Source organism: Pinus tabuliformis, chromosome 4_2, assembly GCF_031772625.1.
Source record: "Pinus tabuliformis cultivar Carrire ecotype Pingquan chromosome 4_2, CPIR1, whole genome shotgun sequence".
NCBI lineage: Eukaryota > Viridiplantae > Streptophyta > Pinopsida > Pinales > Pinaceae > Pinus > Pinus tabuliformis.
In genome coordinates, this window is record NC_142304.1 from 92,779,329 (window position 1) to 92,796,364 (window position 17,036).

At 43.8% G+C, this 17,036-nt stretch overlaps 1 pseudogene; it reads left to right on the plus strand.

The window, feature by feature from the left end:
* The first annotated feature begins 261 nt into the window (after nucleotides 1–261).
* LOC149168469 (18S ribosomal RNA) lies at nucleotides 262–2,059 on the plus strand (annotated as a pseudogene).
* Nucleotides 2,060–17,036: the final 14,977 nt, after the last annotated feature.

Below are 17,036 nucleotides of genomic sequence, written 5' to 3' on the forward strand. Positions count from 1 at the left end.
AACCACCTCAGAGCGAACAATCCACGTAAAAATTCCTTCTAGAAACCTCTAGAATTAACCCAAAGTGAGTTTTTTAAGATAAAACTTCCACCTTTTGACTTTCACAGGGGTCCGCACCTACACCGTTAGGTACAGAGCGGGCATGTCTGCAATTTTTGTACACAGAAGGTGCAGGACAGCAGGTGACCGTGAGAGAAAGTGCGGAACCAGAGTTACATTGATTTTTAATGTCTTTCTCTCATTTCCAAAGCTTGATTTGAAGAGCTGCGGTCTAAGACTTGCTTAGGAGGACAATACAAGTGATGATAGACCCATATTGACTGCAAATAATCATGGTGACGATATTTTTGTGTAACAAGTTATAGTTTTTTTATGGTACCATACTACTCGGATAACGTAGTAATTCTAGAGCTAATACATGCACCAAGTCCCGACTCTTTGGAAGGGATGCATTTTTTAGATAAAAGGCCGCCGTGGGCTTGCCCACTTCTCTGGTGAATCATGATAGCTCAACGAATCACACAACCCTTGTGCTGGCGATGCTTCATTCAAATTTCTTCCCAATCAACGTTTTATGGCAGGATAGAGGCCTACCATGGTGGTGATGGGTGGCGGAGAATTTGGGTTCGATTTCGAAGAGGGAGCCTGAGAAACAACTACCACATCCAAGGAAGTCAAAAGGTGCACAAATTACCCAATCCTGACATTGGGAGGTAGTGACAATAAATAACAATACTGGGCTCATCGAGTCTGGTAATTAGAATGAGTACAATCTAAATCCCTTAACGAGCATCCATTTGAGGGCAAGTCTGGTGCCAGTAGCCATGGTAATTCCAGCTCCAATAGCGCATATTTAAGTTGTTGCAGTTAAAAAGCTTGTAGTTGGATCTTGGGTCATAAAGGTCGGTCTGCCTACTCAATGTGCACCTACCCTTCCATCCCTTTTGTCGGCGGCGTGCTCCTGGCCTTAATTGGTTGGGTCACGGCTCTGACACTGTTACTTTGAAAAAATTAGAGTGCTCAAAGAAAGCTTATTCTCTGAATACATTAGCATGGAATAACGTGATAGGAGTTTGGTCCTATTGTGTTGGCCTTCGGGACCGAAGTAATGATCAATAGGGACTGTTAGGGGCATTCATATTTCATTGTCAAAGGCGAAATTCTTGGATTTATGAAAGATAGACCATAGAGAAAGCATTTGCCAAGGATGTTTTCATTAATCACGAATGAAAGTTGGGGTCTTGAAGATGATCAGATGCCATCCTAGTCTCAACCATAAATGATGCCAACTAGGGATCAGTGGATGTTGCTCTAAGGACTCCGCCAACACCTTCTGAGAAATCAGAGTGTTTGGGTTCTAGGGGGAGTATGGTCACAAGGTTGAAACTTAAAGGAATTGATGGAAGGGCACCACCAGGAGTGGAGCCTGTGGCTTAATTTGACTTAACACAGGGAAACTTAACAGGTCCAGACATAGTAAGGATTGATATATTGAGAGCTCTTTCTTGATTCTATGGGTGGTGTTGCATGGTCATTCTTAGTTGGTGGGGCGATTTTTCTAGTTCATTCTGATAATGAACAAGACCTCAGCCTGCTAACTAGCTACGTGGAGGTTACCCTTCGCAACCAGCTTCTTAGAGGGACTATGGCCATTTAGGCCATGGAAGTTTGAGGCAATAATAGGTATGTGATGCCCTTAGATGTTCTGGGCCACACGTGCACTACATTAATGCAACCAACAAGTTTTTCTTCCTAGTTTGAGAGGATCGAAAAATATTCTCAAATTGCATCATGATGGGGATAGACCATTGCAATTATTGGTCTTGAACGAGGAATTCCTAGTAAGCGTGTGTCATCAACTCGTGTTGACTACGTCCCTAAACTTTGTACACACTGCCCATGCTCCTATCGATCGAATGATTTGGTGAAGTGTTCGGATTGCATCAACGATGGTGGTTCGCCTCCATCAACGTCGTGAGAATTTCATTGAACCTCATCACTTAGAGGAAGGAGAATTTGTAATAAGGTTACCATAGCTGAACCTACAGTAGGATCATTGATAGCAGGCGTTTTCTTTTTTGGTTCAGGTCGGTTGGGTTTTGATTACAATGTGGGATTGTGTGGTGTGTCTCTAGGGGAGTGGGTTTGGTGTTTGGCGTGAACATTGTTGGTTGCTTGTCTTGAGGTGACGCTTGTTTTTTCGTGTGTGTGCTTGCAAGCCATGCTTGTGCTTGTCCCCCCCATCCTTTGTTTTTCTTTCCCCCAATGTGTTTCTGTAGGGGGTTCAGAAGCTTGTTTCTTGGGAGCTTCTGGGAGCTTGTTTACTGCAGCTGAGGTGCTTGGGATATACGATGGATAAATTTAGACTCATTCATAGCGGTGGTGCTCGGTCTTTTGTTCACTGGAAGGCATGGGCCAAGGGTGTGGGCTTCCATAGTTAGTTCTCTCGAAAAGGTGACAGTGCTTGATATGTTGCTTGGGTGAGCTTTTTTGCTGGTGGTTGGTTCGAGGGAGTGGTTGCATGCGTGCCTGGTAGCTCAAACCTTCCGTGAGGGGAAATTGTCAGGGTGGGGTCAGTATGGGATGGATGAAGAGCAGTTCAACCCATTGGGCTAGCCACACTAGTCCTCCCAATTGTTCCTCAATATGCCCTCACGGAAGTGTTGGGTGTCTAGGTAATGGAAAACCCCTCCCTCAGTCTGAGCTCCATCAAGATCGCAATTTTCCCCGCCAATGGGCATGAGGGTGGCAATATTATCTCGTGCCTTTGTTGTTGAGGGAATTCCTCATCCTCTTGTGAGCCACTCCCCTTATAAGGAAAAAGAAGTAGCGGGTTGTGTCTTTGTTCCTCCCTTTGGATTGTGGGTTTTTGTGGGACTTGGTCATTTCTTTGTTTTGTGGTGTGCACTTTGCGGGTGTCCCTCTCTTTAGTGGCCTTGCACCATTGATGTATTTGCGGCCCATGGCTTTCTCCAGCATTGAGTGTTGGCCCGTGACAACTCCTCTTTGGATTTTGATTCTTGACCCCTATTGACATTCTCGCTAGAAAGGCTGTTGGGTGTTTTGTACATGGAGGGGTGCAATAGCGGGGTGCATTTGTTATTAGTAGTCTATTTGTCATTTGAAGCCATGTACAAGATTGGCAGGTTGTTTACCTCTCAGTAACGTGCTCCAAACACTGGTATCATCGCAACCCTTGTCTTTTCTAGTGGTCAAGTTTAGGTTGTGATTTATTTGCTTGGTTGTTTGATTGTTTTTTGTTATGTTGTAAGTTAGAAAGGGTGTTGTACCGTAATGTTTGTGGGTGGGTGTGAAGAGGTGGGATTCTTTTTGATTGGGTGCCTTGCTTGATTTCTTTTTGGTTAGCGGACATCTACTCGGTGTGCTATTGAGCTTCTCTCTTTTCTTGGAATATTTGTTTCATTGGTGTTGATTTCTTCCCTTCTTCCTTTTGCCCCTAGATTTATGGAGAAGAGGTGGGATTGTTGTGGATTGGCGTTCGGGAAGGATGAAAAGTAGTGTGAGTTCCCGGGGTGGCCACACTAGTCCTTCTTGATCGCTATCCCTGCAGTTCCCCCCTTTTTGCAAAGGCACGAGGCTTGGGAAGCTTGTTCCCTATTTGAGCATCCTCTTGTGAGCCGGTAGCCACATTTGATATCTCTTGCTTTCATGTTTTTTTCTTCCCTTCTTGCTTTTGGCCCCTAGCTTTACAAAGAAAAGATGGGATTGTTGGGGATTGGTGTTCAGGAAGGACGAAAAACAATGCGAGTTCCAAGGGTGGCCACCCTAGTCCTTCTCGATCATCATCCCCTGCAGTTCCCCCTTTTTTGTGGAGGCACAAAGTTGGGGAAGCTTGTTCTCTGTGTGGGCCTCCCCTTGTGAGCCAGTAAACATGTTTGATATCTCTCTTTCATTCATGTTGTTTTCTTCCCTTCTTCCTTTTGGCCCCTAGCTTTATGGAGAAAAGGTGGGATTGTTGTGGGTTAGTGTTTGGGAAGGAGACACACAGTGCGAGCTCCTAGGGTGGCCACCCTAGACCTTCTCGATCGTCGTCCCCTATAGTTCCCCCTTTTTGCCAAGGCACAAGGTTGGGGAAGCTTGTTCTTTGTTTGAATCCTCCCCTTGTGAGCCAGTAGCCATGGTTGATATCCCTTTCTTTCATGTTGTTTTCTTTCCTTCTTCCTTCTGGCCCCTAGCTTTACGAAGAAAAGGAGGGATTGTTGTGAATTGGTGTTACACTAAAAAATGTCACCATGGCTATTTACAGTCGGTATGGCTCTATCAACAGTCATACTACCCTCTTGAGCAAGTCTTATGCCTCTGCTATTCATGTCAAACTCCAAGAAAGAGAGAAAGTCTTTAAAAAATATGTTTATCTCTGGGTACGCAGGTTCTCTCAAGCCTTGCCTGCGGGTACGCACCTTTTGTTCACAAGGTCTGCGTCCAAGGACGCTCTGTATCTAAAGGGGCAGGTGCGTCCCTCTGAAAAGGTTAAAATGCGCAAGTTTTATCTTCAAAAACTTACTTGTGTCATTTCTAGAGCATTCTAGAAGGTTGTTTGATGTGTATTGAGTGCCTCCAGATGGTTCATGCACTCCTATCAAAGAGGAACTTATCCCATCAATAAGGGAGTGATCCCATCCAAAGAGGGGACTATCCCATTGATGGTGGACCTGATTAACTTCCTCTTGAGCACTATAAAAAGAGGCATTGAGCTAGAAGGAAGAAGGTTGAAAGCTATAGATTTCTAAGGGTAAATGCTGCAGGAATTAGGACTCCCATTTAGAAGCTTGTGAGGAGAGATTGTCATCTTTACTTGTTATATTTGGAAGTGGGTGAGCTTTGTCAAAGTAGAGGAAGACTCTTGTGGACCCTGGAAGGAGCTTGCACAACACCAAGGCTCAGGTTGTAATGGTTCCTTTTGATTACCTTTAATGCAAATTGGTCCATTCTTCTCAATAACTTGTTGTTAATGGGTTATTTCATGTACTCCTTGGTCTACGTGTTGAATATGCTTTGTTTTATGTTATAATCAGGTGCTATTTAATTGTTTGACTGTTGGTGATTACAGGTTTTGGAGAAAGGGAGGAGCTCATCCGGATCAACAAAGCTTGGACTTCTACAACAGCGTTTGGACAAAGGTAAGAACGAAACACTTGATTTCTCATATCATAATGTATGTTTAGAGAAGGATAGCTCCAGTTTGTTTTGTTTGTCATTAGAATGTCTTAGACTTATAGGAAGGTCAGCTGTGTCCGCACCCTTGATTGATTCCGTGTGACAAATTGGCGACTCCGCTGGGGATAGATTCCATTGATGAGAAGAGTCTTTTCTTTTGTTTGAACTTTGCTTTGAGAAAATTGGTTTATTTTTCTGGTTTTGGCTCTGTGATCTTGTCTCTGGGTGGGTTAGCTTAGGATTATTTTTATTTTAGGTTTTCTTGAGTTTTTCAGTAGGACGCACCCTCTGAGTGCTGCACAGTGCGTCCCTGGACGCACTTTTGCTGTGTGCACAGAGCGGGCCCGCACCTGTGCTAACGGGTTGCTTGCGTCCCCTGCCAAAATTTAAGAAAATTCCACTTTTTGCCTTTTTTGCTCTTGGATTTTGTTTTCTCTTAGTTTTTTCTGCCCAGATTCATCAGTCCCTTGTCCAGAATCTTCACCTGAACTGGTTTCATTAGCATTAAGTGTTTTAGTGGATTTCGTCGAAGTGTAAGCCCTAGGGTTTGATTTTGAGTAGGTCTTGTAGTGACTTTAGCGGTAGGAGTTGTCAAGCCTTAGATCTCCCTGGTTTTGTCAACTTTCTAAGAAGTCAGACCTGTCATAAAGTCTACCTGTAGAAGCAACTTACCATCAAGTTGTCTTTTGGGTCATTTTCGAAGTGCTTGTTGTTTAAGTCTTGAAATCCATTTTACGAAAAGAACAAAAAGATTTGAGTTTTGTTTTGACTAGTCTTTTGATTCTGCATTAGCTAGTCCTTGATTTGATTTTGATCAAGTAAAACATCCTAGAATCGTCTTTGTGAGCTTTTGCCTTGTTAGGTTTGCTTAGAGTAATCTCTCTTTTGATTTGCTTGTGAGTCAAGTTTTCATAGTTTTGTAGCTTTTGAGATTGTTTTTTGTTAAAGGTAGGTTTACATGCTTTATTGAAAAGAGAAAATACAAAAACATCTCCTTTGAAAAGTTTTGTTTCAAGTAGCTTTGAAAGTTTTGAAAGAAAAAGAGTTTTTTCGTGTAAGTAAAGAGTGGTTATGATTGTGTGCTTGAAAAGAAAAAGAGAATTGTTTCTTTGATTGTCTTTTCTAAGGAAGTTGTTTTCTTTAAAAATTGCATTCTCTCAACTCTCTTAGTTAAAGAATTTCATTGAAAAAGCAAAAGTAGCATAGATCATCTTAGGTGCATCTTTATAGTGGTTGGAGTCGGGTCTACACACCATTGGTTTCACTTCCATTACCTTGTGACTTTAAAGAACAACCATAAAAGTAACGCTTAAAGTAAAATTGAACTAGTAACTTTTATTTTCTAGGGCTCTGAAGCATCAATTTAGATCAGGCTAGTGTCTTGGAGTAGGTGAGTACTTAACTCTCCAAGATAGTAAAACCAAACAAGTAGTCGATCTTGTGATAGAATCAAATCCAATTGTTACATTTACACTCTGGGAAAGCTCCTCTTAAAGGAGAAGCACGAGCTCGTGTCCGAACCAGTGAGGGGATCATTCCCCCCTCGTTGGGAACGACGCCAGACAGTACGTATTACAAACGGTAAACCTCGGATTAACCATTGTCGAGGAGCCAGGGGTCACTTATCGGTAAACCTTGGATTACTGTCAAGGAGCCGGTAAGGGGATTGAGCTTGCTACTCTGCCCTTGCGTGCTGTCGGAGTTTAGACTGTTCCCCCAGGTGTACTTGTGGCCGTTGGTAACCTTAGTGACCATAATCTCTAGGATTCTACCCAAGGTGACGGTGGAGGGAAGGTCCCACTGTACCTGGAGCAGACGTCGGCTATACTCACTTGGATTTTCTGGGGGATTCACTTCACTCGAGACGGTTAAAGTGGAGGAACTTGGTCCAGTCTATTCATTAAGCAGGTTGTCGGCGTAACTGTTCCACCCGCCATTTCTGTACTGAATCCTGCGAGGTTGGACCTAATCACCAACTAGCGCTTTTGGTCCGGAAGAATACTGTTTGTGTTTGGTTTGACGCCCTAGATTCTTTAGGCGTGTGATTCAAATTTGTTTGGTTCTTTAGAGGCTTTAGGTGGTTTGATTTGAAATTTTATTTTGTTTTTGTGTGTAGTAGTTAAAAGTTTTTAGCTGTGGCGGAATTACCGAGGCAGTCCCGTAGAATTCGGGGCCAGTCTCCTGAATTTGTTTCTGTGGCCGAATTGTTGAGAAGATCCCGTAGACTTAGGGGTGAACCTCCTCAAGACGAGTCCAGTCATTTAGAAGGTTTAAAGGTCCTTGTAACTCCTCCTAGTGGCAGTAGAGTAGGTTCACCTGAAGAAGGAGAATCTTCCTTGGTAGTCCATCCAGATTACCAAAGTTTAGAGACAGGTTATAATCCCGAAGCTGTTACAGTTTCTGAGCTTGTTGGTAGTTTTTCGTCTGCTAGTGATACAGGCGAAGAACCAGAAATATCCGAACCTGTTACTCCGACTCCTAGTGTTCCTGATTCACCGAGAATAGAAAGAATTATCACCGAAAATCTTCCTGTTGGTTTGATTGCTATTGAAGAACTTGTTCCAGAGGAAGAAATAGGCGTCTCTGATCCTGAAGATCAAATTACCCTTGATCTAAGGGAGCGTGAATCTATCTTTTATAGTCCTCCTAGAAGTACTACTTGGTACCTTTCGTTAACCAATTATTTAGACAACTTTGGTTTTTCCACACCTCGAACTCCTTTTCCACCTGGAGGTATTCATACTCCTGTAAATATGTCTGGTCAGTCATCGGTGTTTACACAAAGTCCTGAATCTTTTTTACATGGCGGTCCTTCTGTTCCTACTGGGTATCAATCTCTTTCTGGTACCTTTGCGGGAGCATCTCCTCAACCCATTGATCATGGGTCATTAGTTGGAAACAGTGGTAATGTACCATTGGGTGTAGGAGACATTTACATGATGTCAGGTTCAGTTCCCGTTACCCAACCTCAAGGTGGCCAATTACCGCCTGGGGGGCAGCCTTCATTAATGCCTGGGGGGCAACCTCAAGGTACTTCATTCGTGTCTGGGGGGCAACCTCAAGGTCAGTACGCTCCTATGGGGCAATACATACCTCAAGGTCAACCCCAGCCTCAATATGTACCCCAAGGTCAACCTCAGTATCAATATCAACCTCAAGGATGGCAACCTCAAGGATGGCAACCCCAAGGGTATCAACCCCAATGGTATCAACCTCAAGGATACCAACCTCAAGGTCAAGGTCAACCCCAGTACCCGTATTTACCTCAAGGTTATCAACCTCAAGGTCAATACTCAGGTCAAGGTTATCAACCACCTCAAGGTCAATCATATGGTCAAAATATGGGGACTGCACCTTACAATTATCAATCCTATCCTCAATCCGGCTATGGATCTCAGTACCCTCAACCTGTTATGGGTCAATACCCTGGAATGTTAGTGTGGGATCCGTCACAGGGTCAACAGATGTTGCAGCCAAGTATACAGTCGGTACCTCAAGCAGGACAACCTGTAGTTTCTGGTCCACCCCAGCAACCGCAACCTGTCCAGTCAAGTGTTCAGACCCCTGTAACTTCGGTAGTTACTCAGCCGCCAATTGCACCTAGTACTCCATCTCAAACGGCTGCTGCAACTACCGCCACATCTACCATACTTACTTTTGGAGTATCGACAGCTCCGGTTTCTACTGTCTCTGTAACCACTCCTCAGACATCTGTACCGTTGTCTGGATCTATGATTCAAACCACGGTCCAGATGCCTGTAGGCCAACCTCGTATAAGTACGGTTGTTACTACTCAACCTCAATTTGTTCAACCTCCGTACCAGGGATAGTATCAACCTGGGCAAGCTGTCCAACAACCGGTTTACCAGTATCAACCGTATCCTGGGTACACTTATCAACAACCTCAGCAACCCCAGTACGGTCCGGTTAATCCTGGTTTTCCAGGAGGATATAATATCCCAAATGCGACTCCTGTTCCTAGTTATCCTGGATATCCTCCTCCTGGGGCCGGTATTGTGGCCCAGAGTTTTAGAGATCCTAACCGGCAGTTACCGTTTATCGCAACTTTGGATTTACCAGACTTGACGCGCCTAACGAACGATCCAATTCAATATCTTCCGTTCTGGCCGCCAATGCCAAATAAGTTGCCCAGCGATATACCCAAGTTCGAAGGTAAGTCTGGAGAGGATCCGTCCAATCACGTGATGACTTACCACCTCTGGTGTGCTTCAAATTCCATCTCGGATGATTCGATCCGCTTACGTCTTTTCCAGCGTGCACTCATTGGTCTCGCGGCCAAGTGGTACATTGAGTTACCACGGGCCTCTTTTTACAATTTTAGCCAGTTAGCTACCTCGTTCTTAACTCATTTTCAGTTACCGGTCAGATACGATAACGGTACGGAGTTATTAACTTCACTAAAACAATCAACCTCCACGTATATTTCAGATCACATTCATGAGTGGAGACGTCGAAGAAGGCTAGTGAAAGTTTTTATCCCGGACCAAATCTTAGCTGAATGGTTTGTTAAATCATTATTACCAAGGATTACTGAGGATGTAGCTAAGGCCGGAGTAGTTACTGAGGAGCAAGTCATTGCTCAGGCACAATACCTTGACTTAGTTTACACGCAGTCGGGTACATTACACGAGAAGATTCCGGATCTTCCAAAGTCGAACCAAATCGCTGCTGCTCCTTCGGGATCTCATGCCGCTGATGGTATGATTGGTATCGTGAATAAAAAGAGCAAGAAGAAGTCTTCCAAGGCTTCAACTACTCCTATTATCACTTTGCCCGATTCCCCGACAGGAGAGTCTTCTCCTGAACTTACCGCCGATATTCACGCTGTAGAGTCATCTACGGCCAAATCAAAAAACGGTGGAAAGAAGAAAGGAAAGAAGAAGGCTAAAGCAGACAAGGCTCCGAAGGAGAAAACTGAAAAGTCAGAAACCAATGACGAAAAACGCAAACCTCGATATCCTTGTCTTATTTGTGAAGAGGATCATTTTACGAGAGATTGCCCTCATCGGGCCGAGGTAGTGAAAATAGTCAAAGGTTCTCCCACTCCTGCTGTGTTAAAAAATCCATTTCCGGAGCAGGAGAATAAGATGATAGGTTCTTCCTCGAATGCCAGTGAAGAACCCATTTTGATGATGTCTCATGTGAGGATTGCGACTTGATCGCAAGATTATGGTAGTAAGAATCCTGTTGATGGTAAGGAAGCAGAATCTTCTCACTCTAACCCATCAACCTCAGCTCCTGGTTCCGATCCACTACAGATCGAGAAACCTAACCCAGACTTAGTAATTAAACCGCCCGCCAAGGGTGTACTTCGAAGGTCTGCTTTCAATCCACATGCGAGAGCGGCCCAGAATTACAACATTGGTGAGGACTTAGCTGTTTCACCCTCAGCAATGTCGGCGTTAGAAGTGCTGCAATCATGTCCAGCACAACGAAAATTGCTTTTGTCGGCTATAGGAGCTGTTGACGTTCAGGATCCGAATCTAATGATCTTCGATCTAGAAAATAGTACACCACGACTCCCCCATCAAATGGCTTTCCAAATTCCAGTGATAGTCAAAAACAGGCCTATTCATCGAACTGTGATTGATGAGGGAGCTTCTACGTGTATTATGTCAATTCAATGTTGGAGATCCCTTGGTTCTCCTTCGTTGAACCAATCCCCCACCATCCTTAAGGCCTTTGATGGCCGTGGGTTCCGTCCGTTTGGTATTCTACAAGAATTGCCTATAGGGGTAGAAGGTAAAACCGTTAGTCTGGATGTGGAAGTGGTTGATGCCCCTCTAGACTACAACCTTCTTTTGGGTCGAAGTTGGTCATATGCTATGACAACGATCGTTTCATCGGTCTTCAGAGTAATTAAGTTTCCACATAACGGTAAGATCGTGACTATTGATCAGCTGACATACTTTTCATCCGACCCAGCCTCTTCAGAGAGTATCCAGCATGTCGGTAAGACGACAATCCCTTATAGGGACGTTGGTGTAGGTTTAGTTAAGGATTCCGGTTTACTGGGAACTTTTCCTCTCCCTCCACTCAGCGTAGAACCTTTGTTTGCAACGATTCATATGATTACGTCAGAAAACATTATTTATGATGATCCTTGGTATGTTCCATCTGACTCTGAGTTAGACTCATTCGGTAATGCTATGCCCTTGAGTCCATATGAAATTGCTTATGAAGCTCTCATGTCTTTTACCGATTTTCATTCAACCGAAGTCGACCAAATGAATGTGGTCAGTGAAGAATCACTTTTCACCTCAACCTTAGAACGGATAGCATTTCCTGAAGTCGTGTCATCTGACGAACAACTTCGCGAAATCCTAAGTGTAGACGATCTACCATGGGAAGATCTCCATCACAGATCTTCGTTTTTACCTAAGGATGATGCATTTGAAAATGATTTTTCATCTATCTTTACCGCTGAATATGTCAAAGACGCTCAGGATCCAACGAAACATTCTGATTCAGAGTTGAATTTAGGGAATATTTCTCGTACTATTCCCATTGATATTTCAGTGAAACCTGGAATTGAGGAGAACATTCATATAGGTGCCTCATGTACAGAAGAAGAAATCCAAACTTACAAGGCCCTATTCCAAGAATTCCGCGATGTGTTTGCATGGTCTTACGAGGAAATGCCGGGAATCGATCCTGCCATTGTTGTTCATGAAATCAAAACCTACCCGGATGCTAAACCCATCCGGCAACGGTTGCGTCAGATTCACCCTCGAAAAGCAGCTGCGATTAAAGCAGAAGTCGAAAAGCTGTTGAAAGCAGGTTTCATTTATCCGATCCCGTTAACGGATTGGGTATCGAATATTGTTCCCGTCAATAAAAAACAAGGAACAATAAGAATCTGTATCGACTATAGGGATATCAATCGAGCTTGTCCAAAAGACAACTATCCTACGCCTTATATCGATCAAATTATTGATGATTGTGCCGGAAGTGAAATGTTTTCCTTCATGGATGGTTTTTCGGGCTATAATCAAATCAATATTCTACCTGCCGACCAACCAAAAACAACATTCATTTGTCCATGGGGGACATTTGCTTATTGCAAATTACCTTTTGGGCTTAAGAATGCCGGGGCCACTTTTCAACGAGCGATGTCTTATGCATTTCACGACATCAAGCACATTGTGCAACCGTATCTCGATGATTTGCCTGCTCATTCTCTACGACGAGCTGATCACCTTGACCACCTACGAGCAATCTTTATGAGGTGTAGGCATTATCGAATTCGTTTGAATCCCCACAAGTGTGTTTTCTGTATAGAAACAGGTCGATTGCTGGGATTTGTTGTTTCAAAAGCCGGCATTCGCGTCGATCCCTCGAAAGTCGAAGCGATCATCAAATTGCCTCCTCCTTCGAGTTTGCGCCAACTCCAAAGTTTGCAAGGGAAAGCGAACTTTTTACGTCGATTCATCCCAAACTACGCCGAGGTCACTAAAGGTTTTACACGGTTGTTGAAACAGAACGTTCAATTCTTTTGGGACGAGATTTCCCAACAATCTTTTGATGCACTTAAACACGCGTTGACCCATGCACCGTTGTTGCATCCTCCCAACTACAACCAGGACTACTTCTTATACCTCGCAGCTTCACATTCCACCATTGGGATGGTGTTAGTTCAAGAAGATGAATTCGAAGCAGAACATGTGATATATTATCTCAGTCGAACCTTAAATCCCACTGAGTTAAAATATTCACATGTGGAGAAATTGGCCCTGGCAGCCGTTCAAGCTGTCCAGCGTTTTCGTCACTACATTCTTCTCCGTAAAACTACAGTTATTTCGGATTGCAACCCTATGATTTACATTTTGAAAAAACAATTGCTAGGGGGCAAGTACTCTAAATGGATCGTTATCCTACAAGAGTTCGACTTGGAGTTCGAGAAGTCCAAGTCTAAGAAATCCTTAGTTTTTGCGGAATTGATGTGTGATTTCCCGCGTACTGACACAGAGACTGTGGCAGAAGAGTCCATTGCGGACGAATCTTTGTTTCTTATCAGTACTTTAGATCCATGGTTCGGGGATATAATCATCTATCTCCAAACCCAAACCTTTCGGCCTGAAGCTTCCAAAGAGGAACGGCGAAAAATTAGGTTTCAATCCTAGCAATACAAAATTATTGGAGATACACTTTATCGCCGGGGGGCAGACTTAGTTTTTCGACGTTGTCTAACTCACGAAGAGGCTGAGAGAGTTTTGAATGATTGTCACTCTGGAGCATGTGGCGGTCATATGTCTGGGTATGCCACAGCTCAGAAGGTGTTGCGCGCTGGTTACTTCTGGCCATCTATGTTTAAAGATTGTATCATTGCAGTCCGGAAGTGCCACAACTGCCAAGTGTTTGATCGAAAGATGCGCGCACCACCTGCTCCTCTCCACCCTATAATTGCCGTTGGTCCATTCGCCAAATGGGGTATCGACTTTATTACTTGTAACCCTCACTCGGCCGGGGGGCATGCGTATATCATCCTCGCAGTTGATTATTTCACTAAATGGGCCGAGGCGATGCCTACATTCGACGCAAGCGGCAAAACAACTGCAGTTTTCATATTGAATCATATAATAACTAGGTTTGGTGTCCCACAAGCAATTATTACTGACCATGGGAGCCATTTTCGAAACACCATGATGACTGAACTTACAAGCCAGCTTGGTTTGCGCCATGACAACTCTACTCCTTATTATCTGCAAGCCAACGGTTTGGTTGAGTCTATCAACAAAGTTCTGGTTATCATGATCCGACGAACCATTGGTATTCATCGGTCGAATTGGCACAACATGTTATTTTCGGCGCTATGGGCATACCGAACCTCAGTGAAAACCTCAACAGGGTTCACTCCTTTCCAGCTAGTTTATGGCTTAGAAGCAGTGTTACCCATTGAATGTGAAATCCCATCACTTCAAATGGCTGTCGAATTACTTCCAGCTACTTCTGAAGAGGAGAAACGTTTATTGTACTTAGCTAAATTAGATGAGACTCGACGTGACGCTACATTGGCAATCGAGACTCACGCGAAGCGAATGAAAGCTCAGTATGATAGAAATGTGACCCCTCGAAGTTTTTCGGAAGGAGACCTAGTGCTCTTATATGATCAAGCTAACGATAAGCTAGGTGCTGGAAAATTCGTTCCTATGTGGCATGGACCCTATATTGTAAAGCGAAAGCTAGCAAAAGGGGCTTATGAGCTAGTAGATTTTGATGGGGACTCTTTGGATAAACCCAGAAATGGACTTTACCTAAAGAGGTATTATGCTTAAAAGGTGGGTATGGAGAATTTTTAGTTAGGTTAGGTTTTCTTTCTAGCTAGTATGATTGTTAGTTAGTCAGTGTGCTTAGCTTAGTGAGTGTGTTTTTCGTCGTTATTATGGCTTATCTTGGTTTTGCTCTTGATATTGTAGATGTCAACGCCCCTCCAAACATACATTGGATTTGATGATGGTGCTTGTCGTAGTACACGGAATATCTCTTCCGCAGCTTGGGTTATCTATTCACCCTCTGACGAGTTAGTTTCTATGCATGGGGTAAGCCTCGGTCAAACAACGAATAACATTGCAGAATACAGTGCAGTGGTTGAGTTATTATCCGAATCTATTTCATTTGGAATTCGACGTTTGATAGTGAGGTTAGATTCTGAACTTGTTGTATTACAGCTTAATAGAGTTTATGCCATTAGAAATCCTGTGTTATTAAGGTTGTTTTTGAGAGTGCGTCTCTTGGAACGTGAATTTGATTACATTGAATATCAACATATTCCAAGGTCCTTAAATACATTAGCAGATGCAATTGCTTCTCGAGTGTTGGACAGACATTTACGATAATCATGCAAGTAAATTTAAAAACATTTCATCATACATGTTAAACAAGATAAGCCGGTAATAGTGATATATATAGATAGGAGTGTGTCAAAAAATATACATCGTCTTCGATCATAGGTTGAAAAACACCTTATGATCGGCAAAATGATAAGTACAAAAAGTCAAAAATGTCACATGTGTCTACAAAGTGACTAGCCAATCACTGGTGGTGCTCCCTATACGACACCACTGCACGGGCTACCTTGCGCAAAAATCTCCTCAACGGTCCAGGGACCGCGACTACGTAGCGCTGAAGTCTGATAGGAATATCATCCATAGAAGTCTCCGGTATATCCGCCGTCAGACGCTGTAGCTCATGCTCCAACTCAGTCAGTACCTCTGCAGCCGCCGCGTCCTGTGGGGCCGGTAGCGGTGCAACTGGATGTCGCCTCTCGAAAGGCCGAAGGTTGGCTGGACGCTGTGGACCAACATCTGCATTTTGAAAATTTTACTGTCAGTTTTGAGACGATATATATAAAAAACAAAAAAATACATAATTTGAAAACTCGTGAAAAATAAAGTACCTCTGTCATCCCATTGTTCTCCCTGTGGAAGAACCATGTCCGGATCACCTCGAAAATCTATTCCGGCATACGGAAAGTCCTGAATCGCGAACACCTGGTCCTCTAACCAGTGAAAATAACTGTCAGTGAATCGAACAACTGCCGCACCCTCGTCCGGATGCCGGGCCATCACAGCAACCCATCGTACCAGCTTTGGCTCCTGAGGACCCGAAATATCAACAGTGAGATGCTGAGGGATCAGCATTGGAATCCTCTCTAAGGCAAAGCTCACGACTATAGGCCCATATCCAAAGGTCTTTAGTCTCCCGGTCTTTGCCTTGGTCAGTTGGGCTTTCAAGTTAGCCAACAACGCATCACACCAGTTGAAAATGGTGCCTTGGAGACAATCAATTGCCATCCGAAATTGAGACCCAGTAGCAATATGTAAAGTGGCTGAGCCACAAATTCTGGTCACAGTGAAAGCTAAGACCATGAGTTCACGTTGAGAGACATATTTGATCTCTATGCCTTTCTTGTGCTCTCGATCAGGTAGGCACCAATCTGCTCGGAGACTATCAAGGGATTGGCCACCCGGCCTAGTCCCAGCCAGATTGAGTTGCTCACCTCTATTCGGCAAGCCAGTAAGAAAGTAAATGTCAGCAGGCTCTATCTCGAGTTGTTGCCCGCCGATATAAAAGCATTGTTCTTGAACGTTCCATCTCTCGACCAGCCACTCCAAGAACCTTACCTGAGCTCTCATACCGGGTATGGACCAGTATTTGTATAACCCACATCCTCTTAGGGCATCGAGGGAAGGTTGATGATTGATTGCAGCTTCATCAACCTCCTCATGCTCTCTTTCTCTCCAATCCAGCATGATAAGTGCCCTACACATGAACAAACAGGCATTAAAATTAGTTTTGAGAAATTTCAATGGTTAGTTTGGGAGTTTGGGGTTTCAAAACCCGCGTTTTGCGGAAGACGCACCCCGCGTTTGGCGCACAGTGCGCCGGGACGCAGGTGGCCTGAAGGTAACCTGCGTCCCCCGACCTTTTCCTTGTGTAGGAAAAAGTCAGGGGACGCAGGCCAGCCTTTAGGAAACCTGCGTCCCCCGCAGGGCGGTTTTCAAAACCCAAAACCCCCCAAAAATCAAAAATGAAACTTAAAACAAAATTCTAAACGGATGAAATTGACAAGGAGGATGTTGTGAAATACCTGGAAGAGACGGCGTTCGATTCTAACGGTCGGATTTTCCGCAGCGACCACGGGAAGTTTCTTGTCAAAAGCTCCTTTTTCAACCTCAACAGTCAAACGGTAAAAATGACATGGAAAAAAGTCTTTTTATAGGTTTTTTGGATGAATTTGTTCATTTTTCACCATGGAAAGATGTTTTTCGATGAATTTTTGCCTATCTTAAACAGGTATGAGTAATGTGTCGCTTTTGTGCAGGACAAAGGGACTT